The sequence below is a fragment of the Cebus imitator genome, unplaced genomic scaffold, assembly GCF_001604975.1.
Source record: "Cebus imitator isolate Cc_AM_T3 unplaced genomic scaffold, Cebus_imitator-1.0 Scaffold529, whole genome shotgun sequence".
NCBI classification, from domain to species: domain Eukaryota; kingdom Metazoa; phylum Chordata; class Mammalia; order Primates; family Cebidae; genus Cebus; species Cebus imitator.
In genome coordinates, this window is record NW_016107844.1 from 955,213 (window position 1) to 973,435 (window position 18,223).

Genomic DNA, 18,223 nt, shown 5'->3' on the forward strand with positions numbered 1-18,223 from the left:
AGAAAATGTCTTCTCACGAAAACCCAGCTCGCAGACCATGTCCTCTGTAGAGCTCCCTCCTCGCTCCCCAAGCCTTGGACCACTTCCATGCTTGTGGTGTTTATACTGATCCTGTATCCCTTTCCGGCCTATTACACTGTGAGTTCTTTGGGGACAGAGGCTGTCTTTTTATCTTGGGTAGCCCTGCTGACCAACCCTGCACCTGGCACAAGGCAGGGACCCAGTCCAAATTTACGGAAGTAAACTAGTATAGACGGGTATACTTCTGCCATGCAACTCCAAGGATACAACTGGCCTTTTCCAAGATAGCTAGGTTCCACACAGCGGCCCACAGCCAAGGCCTCTGCCAGTCTCTGTGAAAGGCTTTAGCCTCGGTGCTGTCACCCACAAAGCACCTCCCAGCACGTGACAGTGAGGCTATGACAAGTACATAATATGTCACCCTCAGAGCCACCGGGCCTCTTGCCAGGGCCGTGCTGTCCTTACGAAGCCTGGGCAGGTACCACTAGCTTGAATGTTCTACTTAATTGATTTGGAGCAATTAAGTAGAGCGTGTACTACTTAACTGAACACTGCAGCCCCACTGCCGCCTTCATCGAAATCTCTTAAATCACATTAGGAAAAAACCAGAATCTCCCTGGCTGATTTATTCTCAGGACATCATGATGATGAAATTGGTAAACGCATCCTCTTTTGTAAAACCATTTCCTTCCCACTTAGTCCTTTTTCTAGAAATGCACACAACGGCTATCACTTTAATAAACATTTTAAAACACGGGCAAGTCCCAGGGACACTCCTTTTGTATACCACATATTTCAGTGAGATTGGAATAAAAGATGATACACATGTAGCTCTAATTAACATATTTCCTGAATGAAATAACATCTGGCCCCTTTTAAAGATAAAATATATGGAACTGGGATGTAGCAAAAAATATGTCTGAGCCAGGCGCAGTGGTGTGTACCTGTTACCCCAGCTACCTGGGAGGCTGAGGCCAAAGGATCGCTTGAGCCCAGGGGTTTATGTCCAGCCTAGGAAAAGTGGAGAGATCCCATCTCTAAAAAAAGAAAAAAGAGGGGAGGGGAGGGGGAAGGAGGGAAGGCAAAGGGAGGGAGGGAGGGAGGAAGGGGAGGGGAGGAGAGGGGGAAGGAGGGAAGGCAAAGGAAGGAAGGGGAAGGGGAAGAGGGAGGGGAGGGGAGAGGAATGGGGAGGGGAAGGGGAGGAAAGGGGGAGGGAAAGGAGAGGGGAAGGGAGGCTTATTTCACTTAGCAATAATGTCTACCAGGTTCATCCACACCAGTTGTACCATTGAGGCAAATGGTACAACTCCTTTTTTTTTTTGAGACGGAGTTTCGCTCATGTTACCCAGGCTGGAGTGCAATGGCGCTATCTCGGCTCACCGCAACCTCCGCCTCCTGGGTTCAGGCAATTCTCCTGCCCCAGCCTCCTGAGTAGCTGGGATTACAGGCACACGCCACCATGCCCAGCTAATTTTTTGTATTTTTAGTAGAGACGGGGTTTCACCGTGTTGACCGGGATGGTCTAGATCTCTTGACCTCGTGATCCACCCGCCTCGGCCTCCCAAAATGCTGGGATTACAGGAGTGAGCCACCGCGCCCGACTACAACTCCTTTTTAAAGGCTGAGTAATATTCCATCGTGTGTGTGTGTGTGTGTGTGTGTGTGTTGTATGCTACAATTTCTTTCTCTATTCATCGATCAACAGACATTTGGGTTATTTCCATATCTTGGCTATTGTGAATAGCGTTACCGTGAGCATGGGAGTGTAGATATCTTTACGAGGTAGTGATTTCATTTCCCTTGGGTCGATGCCCAGAAGAAGGACTGCTGAGTCATACGGTAGTTCTATTTTTATTTCTTTGGGAATTTTCATATTGTTTTCCATAATGGCTGTACCAACCTATATTCCTACTAACAGTGTGCCAGGGTCCCTTTTCTCCACATCCTCGCCAACAGTGGCTATCCCTGGTATTTTTAACAAAGGCCATTCTATCAGGTGTGAAGCGAGAATGAGTGTTTTCTGATTTTGCCAGATGTGTATGTCTAAGGAATTAACCCTGCACTCCCAGCCTGCACCGAGTGGGAGAAGCAGCAGCTCCTGCTAACCGTGATCAGTGCTGTGGGGGGCAGACAGAAGGGAGCCCGGGAGCCCTGCACGGAAATGCTGATTTGCTCCAGATAAGGGACTGGAATTCCAGGCCATGAGGCTGGTCTTGGTTTAGTCAATGCTGGCCATTGGAGGTTTTGTTACCAAGGAAAACAGGAGTTCAGGAATGCGCCCCCACACCAGTGGCCTGCATCCATCACTTCTGCATTTGTTAGAGGCTATGTGGGCCTGAATCATACACACGCAGAACCTAGAAAGAGTCAGTGTAGGTCAAGCAAGAGATAAATTAATTTTAAATAGGAAAATGCTCTTTGTCTTTTGGAGCCCTTTAAAGGCTATTGACACTCACTGTCTCTGTGCCTTTACCTAGACTCAGATAAATGAGAGAAGAGGCACAGTTCTGTGAGACCTTTAAAATCCATCAAGGGGAAGTTGCTAGGCAAGAGAAATGAAATGCAGGCCCCAAGAAACTCAAAAAAACCAAAAGTTAGAGAAACAAAGCAATCTTGTCAAGTGACTAATTCCAAGTGGTGTCCTTTGACCTCATGGAATAAAAGAGAGTCCCTGGCACCACTCAGAAAATACTAGCTGGGGTCATATGCTTCTGATTGCTGAGAAAGGCCAGCACAGGCTGGGTCCCCATGCTCCTGCGAACCATGCTGCCACACAGACTCTCCAATGAGGGTACAAAGGTTCGAGGCACTGAAATTTCATCACTTCAAGTCTGTTGTTTGGAATTCTGAATACATTTTCCTCTAAAAACTCTTTCCTGCTGGTGTTTGGGCCCCGTTTTAGACATTACAGACAGATGGACTCAGAGTTTAGAGTGGGAGCAATGGTGGACGGAAAATGGGAGCTCAGGACCGTGAAATCTACCAATCAGCAGAGGCACTTTGGGAGCACATGCCCACTATGATGGTCATGGGGGAATCCGTGTGTGTGTGTGTGTGTGTGTGTGTGTGTGTGTGTCTCGCGCGCAAGTATTTTAGAGTAGGCAGGTACCGTGAGAGGAAAATAAAGCTCTAGGAACAGGAGTATAAAGAAGAGGTTCAAAGACAAGAAATACCAAGCAGAGGAGATGATTCTGAGTCCCAATAATTCCTCAGCTTAAGTTCTTCTTTCTACAGTACTTCACTTCCCAGGCAGGAGTGCCCAGGTGAGTGGTTTCCCTGGGGGGAGGGGGTGGGGCAGCAGTGGACTCATACTGCCTGCTGGGAAGGGGTGTGTGGGACTCAGCTGCTTGCACGACCACGTGTTCACTGAGCAGGGGATCACAACCTCAGGCTCCCAGAGAGCAAGGCAATGGGGACGAGGTAGGGATCCAGGAGGTCCAGAGAGCATGGCATGGCCATCTGAGAGAGGCCGCTGGTGCTCAGCTGAGGCTGGGAGTTTTGGAGAAAAAGCAGGCCTAGTATTATCCTGACTTCTGAATATTCTATTCTATTTTAGATGGAGTCTCGCTCTGTCACCCAGGCTGGAGTGCAATGGCGCGATCTTGGCTCACTGCAACCTCCGCCTCCCGGGTTCAAACGATTCTCCTGCCTCAGCCTCCCGAGTAGCTGGGACTACAGGAGCATGCCACCACGCCAAGCTAATTTTTTATATTTTAGTAGAGACAGGGTTTCACCATGTTGGCCAGGTTGGTCTTGATCTCCTGACCTTGTGATCTGCCCACCTTGGGCTCCCAAGTGCTGGGATTACAAGTGTGAGCCACCACGCCTGGCCGACTTCTGAGTTTTAAAGGAAAGCTATGAAATATCCTGATTTTAAATGTTGGCAACTAATACAAAGTAACAACAACAAAATGCTACAGGCAAAAAAAAAAAAAACAAACCCACACCCCAATCCCTCTTCTGTCTGGTCTGTGCAATACCAGTTTGCAGCCCCTTTTCCAGTGTCTAGAGTGAGAATAAGCCATGTGGTTCTTTGATTCCCAAGTCTCGCTACAAGCCAGAATCATTTTCCGTACATGGTCAAAATGCAACTTTGGAGATCAACAGTATCGGGGTGCCTGGGAGAAGGCCTGAGGCCCTGTCATGTGAGGCGCCCTGGTGGTGGCGGTGTGGCTGCACCGCATTTGGAAAGCACCGGCTGGTTTGTATTGCGTCCGCATCACCAGCTGGTCACTTGTGTCTCACATCTCTAGTTCACAGTGATCAAATAATATGACAAGAATGATCGAATGATAAAACCACAAAAAACGTTGACCCCCACGGATAGGAAAGAGGTGAATGTCAAGGGGACCTGGGACGCAGCCAGGTGTGTGAAAGTGTCTTATCTAAATGGTTTATGAAAATTTAAAACTGTAGTATTTAAACGTATATTTTACAGACGAATTTTCCCTCTACTAGATCTGTGAGTAAAACGGACTCTTCAGGAGGATGCAGTAAGCTTTGATCCTGTGACTGGAGCACCCTGAGAACTCCCCAAGTCTAACTGTCCCCAGGATATTCACCAAAGTTTAAGAGAAACTGACTTATCCACACACCACATTCTCTTATTTGACTTATGCCCAATGGCAAAGTGCCACCTGAAGTCCCCAGTAGAACTCATGTGCAAAGTCAACAGACTTTTATTTAAACTTCTGTTCAAAGGTATCTGAGTGTTGAGAGTGTGTTTGATGCTGGAGAAAATGACGTAATAACAGGAAATTGTCGTTTAACTATCGTCCATCCTTGAATGCTCCAGCTGAGTCTGCACCTCCGCGTCCACTCACGGAGCCACCGAGCAGTGATTTGAACACCCGTTTCAACTATCAGCGGCGACCACGGGATCCCTGGGCGAGATCGACACGGTGGCAGAGCCCCATGGGTCATTCTCCCAATGCCGGTGAAACTGTGAGGAAACCACGGCATTATTCCCAGCCACCCTGCACTTCCCTCTCTCCTTTCCTGCTGGCATTCCCTGCTGTCACTAGCATTTCCTGGCAATCTTCTTATTCCCCCACCTTCCCTTCCCCTCCTAGCTTCTTAGTAAGCCTAAAGCCGTCCCCTTTCCTGCAGTATTTACTAAGTGTGAGACTTCTGGTTAACTTCAGCAGCATTTCACTGACAGGAAGCATTTAACTATTGACTTGAACACCATAGGTATTGCTTCTTATGGAAAAAGAATACTTTAAACGTGGTCTCTTTATGTGGAAGTGCTCTATTTGTTATGATTCATGAATTGATATCCATCAATAAAGTTACTTTATATGATCACTCTTAAAAAAACAATAAAAAGGCCGGGCGCGGTGGCTCAAGCCTGTAATCCCAGCACTTTGGGAGGCCGAGGCGGGTGGATCACGAGGTCAAGAGATCGAGACCATCCTGGTCAACATGGTGAAACCCCGTCTCTACTAAAAATACAAAAAATCAGCTGGGCATGGAGGTACATGCCTGTAATCCCAGCGACTCAGGAGGCTGAGGCAGGAGAATTGCCTGAACCCAGGAGGCGGAGGTTGCGGTGAGCCGAGATCGCGCCATTGCACTCCAGCCTGGGTAACAAGAGCGAAACTCCGTCTCAAAAACAAAACAAAACAAAACAAAACAATAAAAGCTCTTTGTGGAAGCCCAATACCCCGTCATTCTGTCATTCACTAGTGTTCTCGATGGAGAAGCGCTCTTGTGTTGTGTTGTGTTTGATGGAGAGAGACTCTGGTTTTGTTTTGCTTGATGGAGATATGCTTTTTTTTTTTTATGCAGAGATGCTCTTATTTTGTTTTGCTTTTTGATGGAGAGATGCTCTTGTTTCGCACTCCCATCTAACCCCCACCCCCAATCCCCCAAAAAGTTCTGGCCCCAGCATGGCCCCCCGACACATCCTCTCTCACTGGACTTGCCCCTTCCCCTCTCCTGGACCTCGAGGTGGTGTCTACGCCAGGCTCGCTGGAATCTTCCAGGGCTCGGTGATTCTGGGTTGCAGCGCGGGAGCGCCCCAGGGGTTCTTAGACCCCTGTGTGTGCAGACCTGGCCGTGACACAGGCGCGACCCCTGCTGGCGAGGCGCAGAACTGCAGGCACGCCGCGGCGGGAAGGGCCGCAGAGCGGCAGGGGCCAGGGACGCCCCCAGCAGGGGATCTCAAGGGGATGGCCACCCGTCGGGTCCTCAGGAGCCAAGTCCTCTTCCACGCTTCTTTCACCACTGTCTTCAGCTGCCACCTTTGCCTGCCTCAGGACCGTCAAGCTGTCTGGCTTCCGTCCTAAGACCCTGAGACAGAATGAGATCCTGGGCACTTACCCTCCTGTGCCAAGGCTGATTTCTCCAAACAACCCTGTAGAGGTGGTGGGGTGGGAAGCGGGGAGGAGGAAAGAAGACCCCTGGAGCCCTGGACATCTGGCCAAGCATCCCACAGACCACACAACAAAAAAATGGCTCCTGGATGGTAATAAAATCAGAGGCTCCGCAGACTGTTTTTCTGTTGGTAACCGATTAGAAAATAAAAATAATTCCCAAACACACAGAGGCACCTGCCCTTTGCCTGGTGGAACAGAGAGATCTCATTTTGTTTTGTCCAGAACAACTTTCATTTACAGCCTCACATTTACAGCTTTCCTTCAGCAAGACAAAAACCTGAGTTCAGACACCCTTCAGAAAGAAAAGAGGTGGCCAGGTGTGGTGGCTCATGCCTGTAATCCCAGCACTTTGGGAGGCCAAGGCGGGCTGATCACCTGAATTCAGGAGTTCGAAACCAGCCTGGCCAATATGGCGAAACCCCATCTCTACCAAAAATACAGCAAATTAGCTGGGTGTGGTGGTGGGTACCTGTAGTCCCAACTACTTGGGAGGCTGAGGCAAGAGAATCTCTTGAACCTGGGAGGTGGAGGTTGCAGTGAGCTGAGATCGTGCCACTGCACTGCAGCCTGGGTAACAGAACAAAACTCTGCCTCAGAAAAAAGAAGAGAGGGGCTGCAAGTGCCAGGAGGCAAACCTAGCAAGAGCAGTCAATATTGTCCCCACCATGATGCCGTCCACCCCAGGCTTCCAGCGGGGATCCAGCCCCTCCATGTTTCGAATCCTCATGGCTTCATGAGGCAGTCTTGGTAGAGACACCACCTCGTTTGTTTCTTTCTTTCTTTTCTTTTCTCTCTCTCTCTCTTTCTTTCTTTCCTTCTTTCTTTCTTCTTTCTTTTCTGAGACGGAGTCTCACTCTGTTGCCAGGCTGGAGTGCAGTGGCATGATCTCAGCTCACTCCAATCTCTGCCTCCCCGGTTCAAGCAATTCTTCTGCGTCAGCCTCCCGAGTAGCTGGGACTACAAGTGCATGCCACCATGCCCAGCTAATTTTTGTATTTTTAGTAGAGACGGGGTTTCACCACGTTGGTCAGGCTGGTCTCGAACTCCTGACTTCATGATCCGCCCCTCTTGGCCTCCCAAAGTGCTGGGATTACAGGCATGAGACACCACACCCAGCCACCACCTCGTTTCTTAAATGAGCAAAATGGAGACTCCCACGTGGAGACATCACCGGCCCAGGCTTCCGCAGAGTGGAGCCCTTCCTCTAGTCAGCTGCCGGCCAGTGCTGAGGAGGGTCCCTGCACACAGCAAACACAGCCCATTTTATCTGGGCAACGCAACTCTAATGCCATTTGGCTCTAGTGCAGTTGAAACATGTCAGATGAGATGTGGCTGGAAACGTCCTTCTAGCTGCAGCTGCCCCCCTCCCATAGGGTGTCTCGCCTTTCATCTTATAGGCCCAATCCTGCAGCCAGGAGAGACCGAGGTGACCCGCAGGGGCAGCCCTGGGTTGTCTGAGCTGCAGGTCCCAGCTCTGGGCCTGGCCCACAGTGGTCACGTATCCTTCCATCCATTCTTGTTTCTCTTTACAAAACATAACTGCATGTTAAAACCAACTAGGCATAAATGTTAATTAGAAACGCAAACCACCATATTGATAAAAAAAAAAAAACAACATGCAATCCGAGCGACATACCAAGAAATCCTATGAACCTGCGGCGTAACCGGCATCTTCCTCAAGAACCTTCGACTCTTGTCAAACCACTAACTCTTGTTTCATTCGAGACTCAGTAGCATCTTTCTCTTTTTTTAGGAAATTGATTTCCTGTCTGTAAAATGCACGTTCGGAGTAAAAAATCTGGACTTTACAAATCATAAAGAAAAAACAACACATATGCAATCACACAACGCTTCCCAACAGTCTGCGCTGAGAAACGCATTGGTAGGTGATGGGGCTTTGTGTGAACAGAGTGACCTTCCACAAACCGCGACGGTACCTCCTACCACACACACACCTGGGCTGTACGGTATATCATCTGCTGCTCGGGGTGACAAACCTGCACAGCACATTACTGTACTGAACGGTGTGGGTGACTGTGGGTATCTGTCTGTCTAAACACATCCAAACACAGAAAAGGCACAATGATAAAACGGTACTACAATCTTACAGGACCGCCGTCATATATTGACTAAAATGTTATGCAGCCCGTGACTGTGACTCAGTTTCTCTCTCCCCTCCATGAAGCTAGAAAGGAAATCCAAGGATGTCCTCACAACATGCTACTGTCAACCTCATGTCCCACAGAGTGGTTAGAAATCACCACGAAGGCAGCGATCGCCTTGTGAGGTAAGCACCATCCCAGAGCTTTACCTGCTCTCTTCAGTTCTCACAGCAACCCCTAAGGTATTATTATTTCCAACAGATGGAGAAAGCAGGGAATTCTCAGGAAAGTGAACTAGAAAGGCGCAGAGCCAGGACTGCTAATCACCCCGTCCAGCTGGTCCCAAAATTCATGCTCAGCACTCCTCCAGGCTCTCTCTCTTCATTGCTTGCAGCTCTCCGTTCTTGAACAGGGCATCGTTTTAAGAAGGAAGGCATGGGCGAGGCCCCGCCACAGCAGAGGCCAGCAACTCAGCAGCCACCTTCCGTACGACCAAGAAGTTCACCTGAACGCCTTAAGGCGCATGCCCTGAGAAGGCGGTAATAGCCAGGCCTGGCTTTCCCAAGCCAGCGGGGGGTGTGTGTGTGGTGTATGACTGTGCGCGTGTGTGTGTAGTGTATGTGTGTGTGTGGTGTGTGTATGTGTGTGTGAGGTGTATGAGTATGCGTGGTGTGAGTTGTGTGTGTGTGTGTGGTGTGTGTGTGCAGTGTATGTGTGTGTTGTGTTGTATGTATGCATGTGTGTGTGGTGTGTGTGAAGTGTGGCGTGTATGTGTGGTGTGAGTGTGCATGTGTGGCGTATGTGTGCAGTGTATGTGTGTGTTGTGTATGAGTGTGTATGTATGCATGTGTGTGTGGCATGTGGTGTATATGTGCATGTGTGTGTGTGAGGTGTGTGTGGTGTATGAGGGTGCTGTGTGTGGTGTATGTGTGTGTGTGAGGTATGTGTGGTGTGTGTGAGGTGTGGCGTGTATGTGTGGTGTGAGTGTGCATGTGTGTAGTGTGTGAGGTTGTGTGTGAGGTGTGTGTGGTGTATGAGTGTGTATGTATGTGGCGTATGAGGGTGTATGTGTGTGTGTGTAAGGTGTGTGTATGTGTGTGCGTGTGTGGTGTATGTGTGTGGGGGGGTGTATATTCATTTTCTAGGACTGCCACGACAAAGTAGGCACACTGGATTGCTGAAACAGTGACCCTGATCATCGCAGTCCTGGAGGCGAGCCGTCTGCGACCACGGATCAGCTGGACTGGTTTCCCGTGAGGGTTGCGAGGGAACCTGTTCAGGCTGCTCCCCTGGCTTCTGCTGCTCTGCTGGCAATCTTTCCCATTCCTTACCACGCAGAAGCAAAACCCTGATCTGCCTTTTCCTTTAGGTGATGTTCTCCCTGTGTGCGTGTGTCTGTGCCCAAATTCCTCTTTTATAAGAACCAGTCATATTGGATTAGGGTCGGCCCTGAGGACCTCATCTTAACAAATGACGTTTGCAATGACGCTTTTCCAAATAAGGTCACATCCTGAGGGAGTGGCGGTTAGGACTTCAGCATAAGAACGTTTGAGGAACACAATTCAACCCATAACAGCGAGGGAAGTGGGAAGAGAGGCTGGGTGGGGAGTAGGGGAGGGGAGTGGGGGAGAGTCTGGCTGGGCCCAATGTGGTGGGCCTGTGTCTCTCTCTGGCTAGGATAGCACTCCAGGGGCAGGTGTGTGAGGGTGCCCCGTCCCTCATGTCGGGGGCATCTGTCATGTGAACGTCTGTAAGCAGCAGGTAAAGGACACACTGACTGTGACCAAGCTGAACTAGTACCATACTGTCTCTGGCCCACCATCTACCAGCCTAGCCCTGCTCCTGACTCCTGAAGCCCATCTCGTCTCACAGAATTCCACTGTCTTCAAGCTGGTAAGACTGACAGACAGACTTCTAACATCTGCTGTCTTCACAGAGCCTTCAGGCTGTTTTACCTCAGTTACAACAAAATAGAATTTTCAAAAATAGGAACTCAACTTAAAGGTTTTAAATTGAGGTAAAGTGGCCTTCGGAAAAATATGTAAATATAAGATACCATTTGCTCGCCCCAGTCATGGAAGCTTGATTCAAATAGCGCGTGCCTGCTCCACATGCAAAGTGAACATCCTGATTGCCCATAAATGCCTCAGGAACCCTTTCCTTCTACAGTTTACTTGGCATTACTGTTGCTGCAGAAATGTACAAATGATGTGGGTGCTAACATCAATCAGCAAATTGGTATAGCAAATCAGCTGACGTGACAAGGGAGTTATGATTCTTCAAACCCACAAGACCATTTTTAGCCATCAGGGGGACCCATGAACTGGGAAACTGAGGCAAGGCTTACTGACATCTCAGCTACACCTGGGCAAAAGACTACTGGAGTCCAGGCTGGGTTGTGTGAGCTGCCGCGGCCGAACACTGGGAAAACATGGGTTTAGCTGGATGCTTTGTGGTTCCCAGGCCCCAGAAGATCTGCCGACACTGATCCACTCTGTGCAGTTCTGAGGCAACATGGGGCAGGGCCATCGAGCCCACCCACCCCATCGAGGGCTGTGCGTGCACACACACATATACACATGCACATGCACACACACATACACAAGCATGCACACATACATGCATGCACACACACATACACACATGCACACACACAGACACGTGCATGCTCTCACGCACATACACACATGCGCAGGCACACACACTCATATACACATGCACACACACATATACACATGCACAGGTACACATGCAGCTCCCTGCCCCGGGTGGTGGGAACAGCTGGATGAAAGAGTTAAGAGAACGTGGGTTTCAAAATCCGATCCAGGTTTCAACTGCAGCCATGCCCCTCACTAGCTATGTCATCCCAGGCAAGCGGCTGCTTTGCTTTGAGATTCAGCTTCCTCCAAGACGGGAATATTAATCCATACCTAGAGGCCGCATGAAGATGAAACAGCATTTCATATGACTAGCCCCGCACAGAGCCTGGCCGGAGCCAGTCCTTGGTCAGCGGAACTTCCCATCCTTTCTCCCTTCCCCAGTAAGGATGGAGCCGTCTCAGGAAAACATCTCCAACTGATTTGGCCACAAGTGCAGGGTTTAAACAGAGCTGAACACCCAGTGCGAGCTCTGAAAAACCCCAGTTTCTGACACTATCTTCTTTTTTTTTTTTTTTTTTTTTTTTTTTGAGACGGAGTTTCACTCATGTTACCCAGGCTGGAGTGCAATGGCGCGATCTCGGCTCACCGCAACCTCCGCCTCCTGGGTTCAGGCAATTCTCCTGCCTCAGCCTCCTGAGTAGCTGGGATTACAGGCACGCACCACCATGCCCAGCTAATGTTTTGTATTTTTAGTAGAGACGGGGTTTCACCATGTTGACCAGGATGGTCTCGATCTCTTGACCTCGTGATCCACCCGCCTCGGCCTCCCAAAGTGCTGGGATTACAGGCTTGAGCCACCGCGCCCGGCCTTCTGACACTATCTTCTGACCAGCCAGGGAGCAGGGAAAGTTTACTTGGAAGGGGAGTGGTGCAGTAACGTATATTAACACCTCCTATGAGGCAGGCACCATTCCAAGAAACTGACATGTTTTAAAGAATCTTAATCCTCAGAACATCCCTGTGAGTAGGTAGCACGCTTATCCTTAACAGAGGAGTAAACTGGGGCACAAAGAGGTTCCGTGGTTTGCCCAAGGTCACAGGGCTATTAACTAGTGGAGCCAGGACCCGAACCCAGGCAGTGCGGACCCAACACGCACGGTCTTTTTGTTAGAATCCTTTTTCTCTTTAATCAGTTTTGGATTTTCCTGTTTCATGAGATTTTTGCTTTACTTTTTAGCCATTCATTCCACAAACATCTACTCAGAGCCACACCTCAGTAGAGCCACACCTGAGTAGGGCCACAGCTGAGTAGGGCCACAGCTGAGTAGGGCCACAGCTGAGTAGAGCCACAGCTGAGTAGGGCCACACCTGAGTAGGGCCACACCTGAGTAGAGCCACAGCTGAGTAGGGCCACACCTGAGTAGGGCCACAGCTGAGTAGGGCCACACCTGAGTAGAGCCACAGCTGAGTAGGGCCACACCTGAGTAGGGCCACACCTGAGTAGGGCCACACCTGAGAAGGGCCACACCTGAGTAGGGCCACACCTGAGTAGGGCCACACCTGAGTAGGGCCACACCTGAGTAGGGCCATACCTGGGAACACAGAGCTTGGCTGAAGGAGCCTGCACAGCACCCACAGGACGAGGCAATGAGGCAGAAAGGGGTGTGGGCAGGAGGAAAGGGTGGCAAGGAGCCCTGGGCATTCCGATAGGGCCTGAGGCTGGCAGGCAAAGAATGCTATGAAGAAGGGGTGTCCGAGTTGGCCATGAATGACAGAGAGGATTTCTCATGGTAGAGATGGGTGGAGAGAAGGCCCTCCAGGTGGCAGGAACAGTGTACGCAAAGATAAGCAGGTGAAAGCTTGGCACAGTATCTGGGAGCCATCGGTGCCCAATTTGGATAGAGCACACTGCGTCAGTGCCAGGTCACAAAGGCCTTGAATGCCAGGCCCTGGGATGAAGATTCTGAGCGCATTCCGAGATTCAGTTAAGGAGGCAGGAAGATCTGCCGGAAAACCATCTCTGATCGTTCTGATTGCTCACGGTGGCAGCAAATCGTCCTGCAAAACTGTGCACCAGTCCACATGCTTCCTGGGATAGCAACATTGGGTGGCCACCCCCTCGCTCCTCCACGCGGATTCCTGAACTCAGCTGCCCAAATTTGTTTCTCCACAAAGGACAGCCACACTGTTGCCTCCAAAACGGAGGATCTGAGGGCCCAACCAGTGACGGCTGCCTGGAGAGCTGGGAGACAGCATCACTAGTCTCCTTCCACCTGCTCTGAACTCATTTTCATTTCATTCCATGTACTAAATAAGCCATTTGGAGCACCTCCTCTGTGTACGGTACTGTGCCTGGGTCCCATGAAACCCAAATCACTGTCATTTCTCTAGCACTTGAAACACATCTGTCCCCCATGCCCACAGACAATCATGTTATACAACCATGTCACGAACAAGAAAGTTCCTACCAATGACAGTGCTGGGACAATATCCCTTCACACGTTTAATTATGAAGACCAGGACTGGACATGAAATCCTAATGACCCCAATGAACAGCACCTGATGCAGAAGGCAGCTTGGCTTTGCCCACATTCCCTGAACCTGAGTCAGGCTTGTCAGTCTCAGACAAAACTCAGTGAAAAAGAAATCGCTTTTGGAGCACGCAGGAAGGTAGCCGTCTTACATGCTTAGAAAAGTGGGGAGAAGTGAAGCCACACGTGGTCTCCTTGCTGGTGGAAGGAGGCTGCCACCTGCAGAAGGTGCTAAAGCTACGTCTGGGTGCGGTCACTCCCGGGTGGAGGCTGAACTTGGGAGCGTGAGCACCGAACGCTCCACCCGTTCCACTTGGCAAAATCTTACCTAGCAGAGGTTGCACAGTCGGCTCCTCCCAAACCTCCCTTTGATCTTCCTCCTACTGAGAAGTTGGAATGAGGGAAACTGTGCTTCCCAGATGCCCATGCGGCGAGGGCTCTGGACGTGAATCAGGTGCTGTGACTCGGGACCCAGTGTGCCCGCATGAGACGTGCTCGGTACGAATGTGGCTTCTGGCTGTCACTGCTGGTTAGACAGTCCCCGTCACCCTGAAGCCAAGTGGTCCTGCTGCTTCCTGAGTACCAGAAAAGCAGGGGAGTGCTGGTGGCTTCTGTGCAAACTCCATAATCCTCAGACCTCAACTTAGATTGTCCATCCTTCAGCCTCCTAGAGAGTCCAGAAAGGGCTGTGGGCTGGCAACAGCTGCTCCTGTACCAGCTGTGAGTCATTCAAAAGGCCCAGCCTGAGACCCGCCCCTTCAGCCCCTGCAACAATGTTGTAAGCACCTAATTCCAATACAAAACTCCTTCTGCTGGCAACACCTGGAGTGGCTTCTGCTTCCTACGCGATTCCTGGTTGATAAACCCTGCCTGGCAAACCAAGCACGCGTGAAGGCCACAGAAGCCACAGCAGAGGTGCTTTGGAAGGCACAGCTATTTATTTACAGGAGAAACAGACAACTCGCTTTGCCCAGTGCAGAGCAGTAACCCCCTCGTATGGCTTTGGCAGAACACCCTGTGTGTTCTCACTTTCGAGCTGAGGTGTCCCCGTCCGAGGTGGAGGAGGGAGGGCGGCAGATGCAATCCAGGACGGAGCCCCGGTTACCTAGAGAGGAACTAGCAGTGCTTTGTCAGAGGACGAGAGGGTCTGATGGGGGCAGTTCCTTATCAAAACCGGAGGCACTGAGGCTGTCCCCAGACTCAGCAGACAAAGACTGAGGACAGATGACAGGGACAGTGATAGGAAAGGGCAGGAAGCTCGAGTCAGGCAGCTGAAGCATGGAGTATTTGCCACAAACGGAGTCGGGTTATCTAAAACTGGCTGTCTGTGTGGACTCGATGGGGCCGTAAGAATCAGTGACAGGAAGAAGCAGATGGACTTGGGGTGTGTTGAGCTTTCCCGTCACAGAAGGCAGAAGGTTGTTGTGATCTTGACACGCACTATGAGATCTCAAAAGCAAAAGAAAGAAGGCACGCTACCGTGAGCTATCGAACCCACACCACGCTGCGTCTATTGACATCTCAGAAATTCTCAATTGCAGCAATATTTCTGGGCAAGCAAGTTCTAATTGTTTATGTTTCCCCTCAAGTTCAAATCAGAACGCTTTGGTTTTCATGTGTCTATGAATCATCTGGGGATCTTGTTAAAGTGTAGATTCTGACGTAGTAGGTCTGGGGTGGGGTCTGAGGTTCTGTTTCTAGCCCATCAGCTACGCTTTGAGTAGTGAGATGTTTAAGCTTCAGAAGCATTCATCAAAATTTGATTAATATCATCTCATTTTTATAAACAATTTGTAAAAACTTGTACGTGTTTCCATGCGTTGATGTGTGTCATAACTGTCTATGACTTTTATAAGCACTGATATGGAAGGATTCCGAGTTCCCTGTGCATCCCTTCTCTCTCTCACACACACGTGCATACACACACATGCATGCACACACTCTGGGAAAGAATGAGGGGTGCCTGGCCCTCTTTACCTCTGTGGTCGGGGCTCAGCTCTTGTGGGTACTGTCACTAAAGGACACCGTGGACAGCACTAATTACTGGCCAGTAATTGTAAAGGGAAGTGGTAATCTCAGTGCTACTCAGCACTGGAGTTCCCATTCTTGGGGCCCCGGGCCACAGCCTCCCCGTCAGAATAACACGTGGAAATTTCCAGGAAGAAGAAATTCACTCTGCTCAGGGCAGCATGTTCTACTTATTGAAAACCGTACTTTTCAGTGAGTTCTTTCTTACACGCTGCTGAATTGCATCCCTTAAAGTTTCTACTCTGCTCCACATCCTGCCCCCTAGAGCCACGAGGAAGAAGTACATTTCCTGTCCCTTATGAAGACAGAGATAATACCCACCCCCAGGCTTTCTCTTATCTTCACTAAACATCCCCCCCACCTCCAGCCATCAGTGCTGAGCACTCATCTGAGGCATTTCCTGAAGGCGGGTCAAGCTCTGACACCTCCCGTGAGACACAGGGATTTTGATAGGATGCAGGCGAAGACTGCAGATCTCCAAGCCTTCCCAAAGAGCAAGTCGGCTACCGCTATCAGAAAAACGCTGAAGGAGATACACAGCAGGGTGGGGAGGAAGGCAGTTCCAGAGGCCCTTCCAATTTCCTTAGGAGCTCACTGGCCTGTGGCCACCACTAGAGTGACTACACAATGACTACCTCCCAGCTTCCACACCTGGCTCCCAGCGCATGTCACTGAGCTCGCCTGGCCATGACTTATGCTGGAAAGTCTGCACAAATGACACCAGGCAGGACGTGGCAGAAGGAACAGAAGATGCTGTTAGGCTGTGTGTCCTCGGGAAGGCAAGGGAATGTCTTGGCTTCCTTGCAATCACCTTCTGAAGGGCTGTGGGCTGTGGCAGGGGCACTGGGCATTCCAAACTTTGGGGGAAAGGTGTCTTCACAGACTTGCCAAGGGGACCTATGCCCCAGGAGCATATACAGGGGACTGCAAAGGGAGAAAGGAACCATGGTGAGTTAAACCTCAGTGCGTAACCTACCAACTCAGAATGAGAGAGACCTGGGCCTGGAGTTTAGAGCCCTAATCCCAGAAACAGCTTTCATGGGCAAAGATAAGAGTAGGTATACAATGTTTTAGTATTCCCAAAGAAGGTGATGTAGCAAACTCTCAAGATTTAATTCCCTGAAGGAGGAATCTTCAGTAGGGTTCTAAGAGCACTGTGTTCCTCTGAGGCTCTGTCAGTAGCTGGACATCAGCAGGCAGGTCACCTCTCTGCTTTCAGCCTCAGTTTTGTGTTTGAAAAAATGTTAATAATATAGACGAGTGCGTGTGTGCGCGTGTGTGCGCGCGCGCGCACACACACACACACACACACACACACGCTGACATAAAGATCCAATAAGGAAAATCACATAAATTTATGTGACCTCAGATTGCTATATAAATACGACTTTATTGGTCCTGCTGAGGATAGGCAATTAAGGGTATCCAGTCAGGGACCTGGGTAGCTAGTATGGAATGACAGTGACAGGGTGATAATATGAGCTGCTTTTCCCAAAAAGGAGATAAAAAGAACAGATCAGAAACCGGGAGAGGATTAAAAGTGAGTCGAGTGTCAACACACTCCCAGCCCAGGCCCCGCACAGGGTATACGGCCTGATACTAGAGCGACGGTCGGAGCTACATTCCACGACAGTGAGCTGGATGCCCCCAGATGAGAGGAGCCTCCGAGGGCTGTTTCATCCTCACTCCCGCAGAACAATGCTGAGTCTCCCAAATGCCTCTTTTGTTCCATACAGCACAAAAATCACAAACATCTTTTAACCACCCTGTGTTTTCCTAGCTGTTTGTTCTTTTCTCAGAGGTCCTAAGATCACAGAAACGTTTCCAAGAACAATAGCTGGGGAGCCTGTTCTGCAGTTGAAACAACAAGGCCAAGGGGTTTCTGGCTGAAGCAGGGAAGGCAGGCGGGAGGTCAGGGGCTGGGCGGTGGGCTGCAGGCTCTGTCCCTGCACTCCCTTGGGATGGGAAGTTCCCACTGGGCCTGCAGGATTCCTGCTGATGACGGGTACCGGCTGCGTATCTCTAGGATCAGATTCCACTCAAAACTCACATGCTCTCTCTTTTCTCTCTGAAAACGGAAAGCTTAGATTTCTACCCTGTCTTCAGCCTAAGGCCTCTATCAAGGCTCCATGGACAAGATGATCTATTCAAGGGAGGGCAGAACCGAGGCATCTGGCAAAGACCTCACCCTCACCCTTGCTGACACAGTAGCTGCCTCGTCCTCCTGGGAGTGCCCCTCCCAAGCCCACCACTGCCCTCTGCTGCTCAGATGCACCCCACTCCAGCCCCCATGGCCACAAAGAAGGAAAGCCTCGTAAAGAGTTTCAGGCTGGGTGTGGAATCCTGGCTCCACCACGTCCTGGCTCTGAGGCTGGTCTTGAACCAGTGTGTAAACCATCTGTGCCTCAGTTTTCTCATCTGGAAAATGGGGGCAATATTAATATTGACTTTACAGCATTGCTGCGAGGATTCAGTGACACTCCATAGAAAGAAAGCGCTGAACACAGTGCCTGGCACAGGGGCACCCCCGTGATATTAACTAACATTATTATTCCTGTTCA

General features: G+C 50.2%; 1 protein-coding gene across 1 annotated transcript in view; it reads right to left on the reverse strand.

Annotated features, from left to right (window-relative positions):
• The window catches only part of XXYLT1 (xyloside xylosyltransferase 1), a 189,741-nt gene that overhangs the window by 28,369 nt on the left and 143,149 nt on the right, over positions 1 to 18,223 (reverse strand). The window lies entirely within an intron of this gene.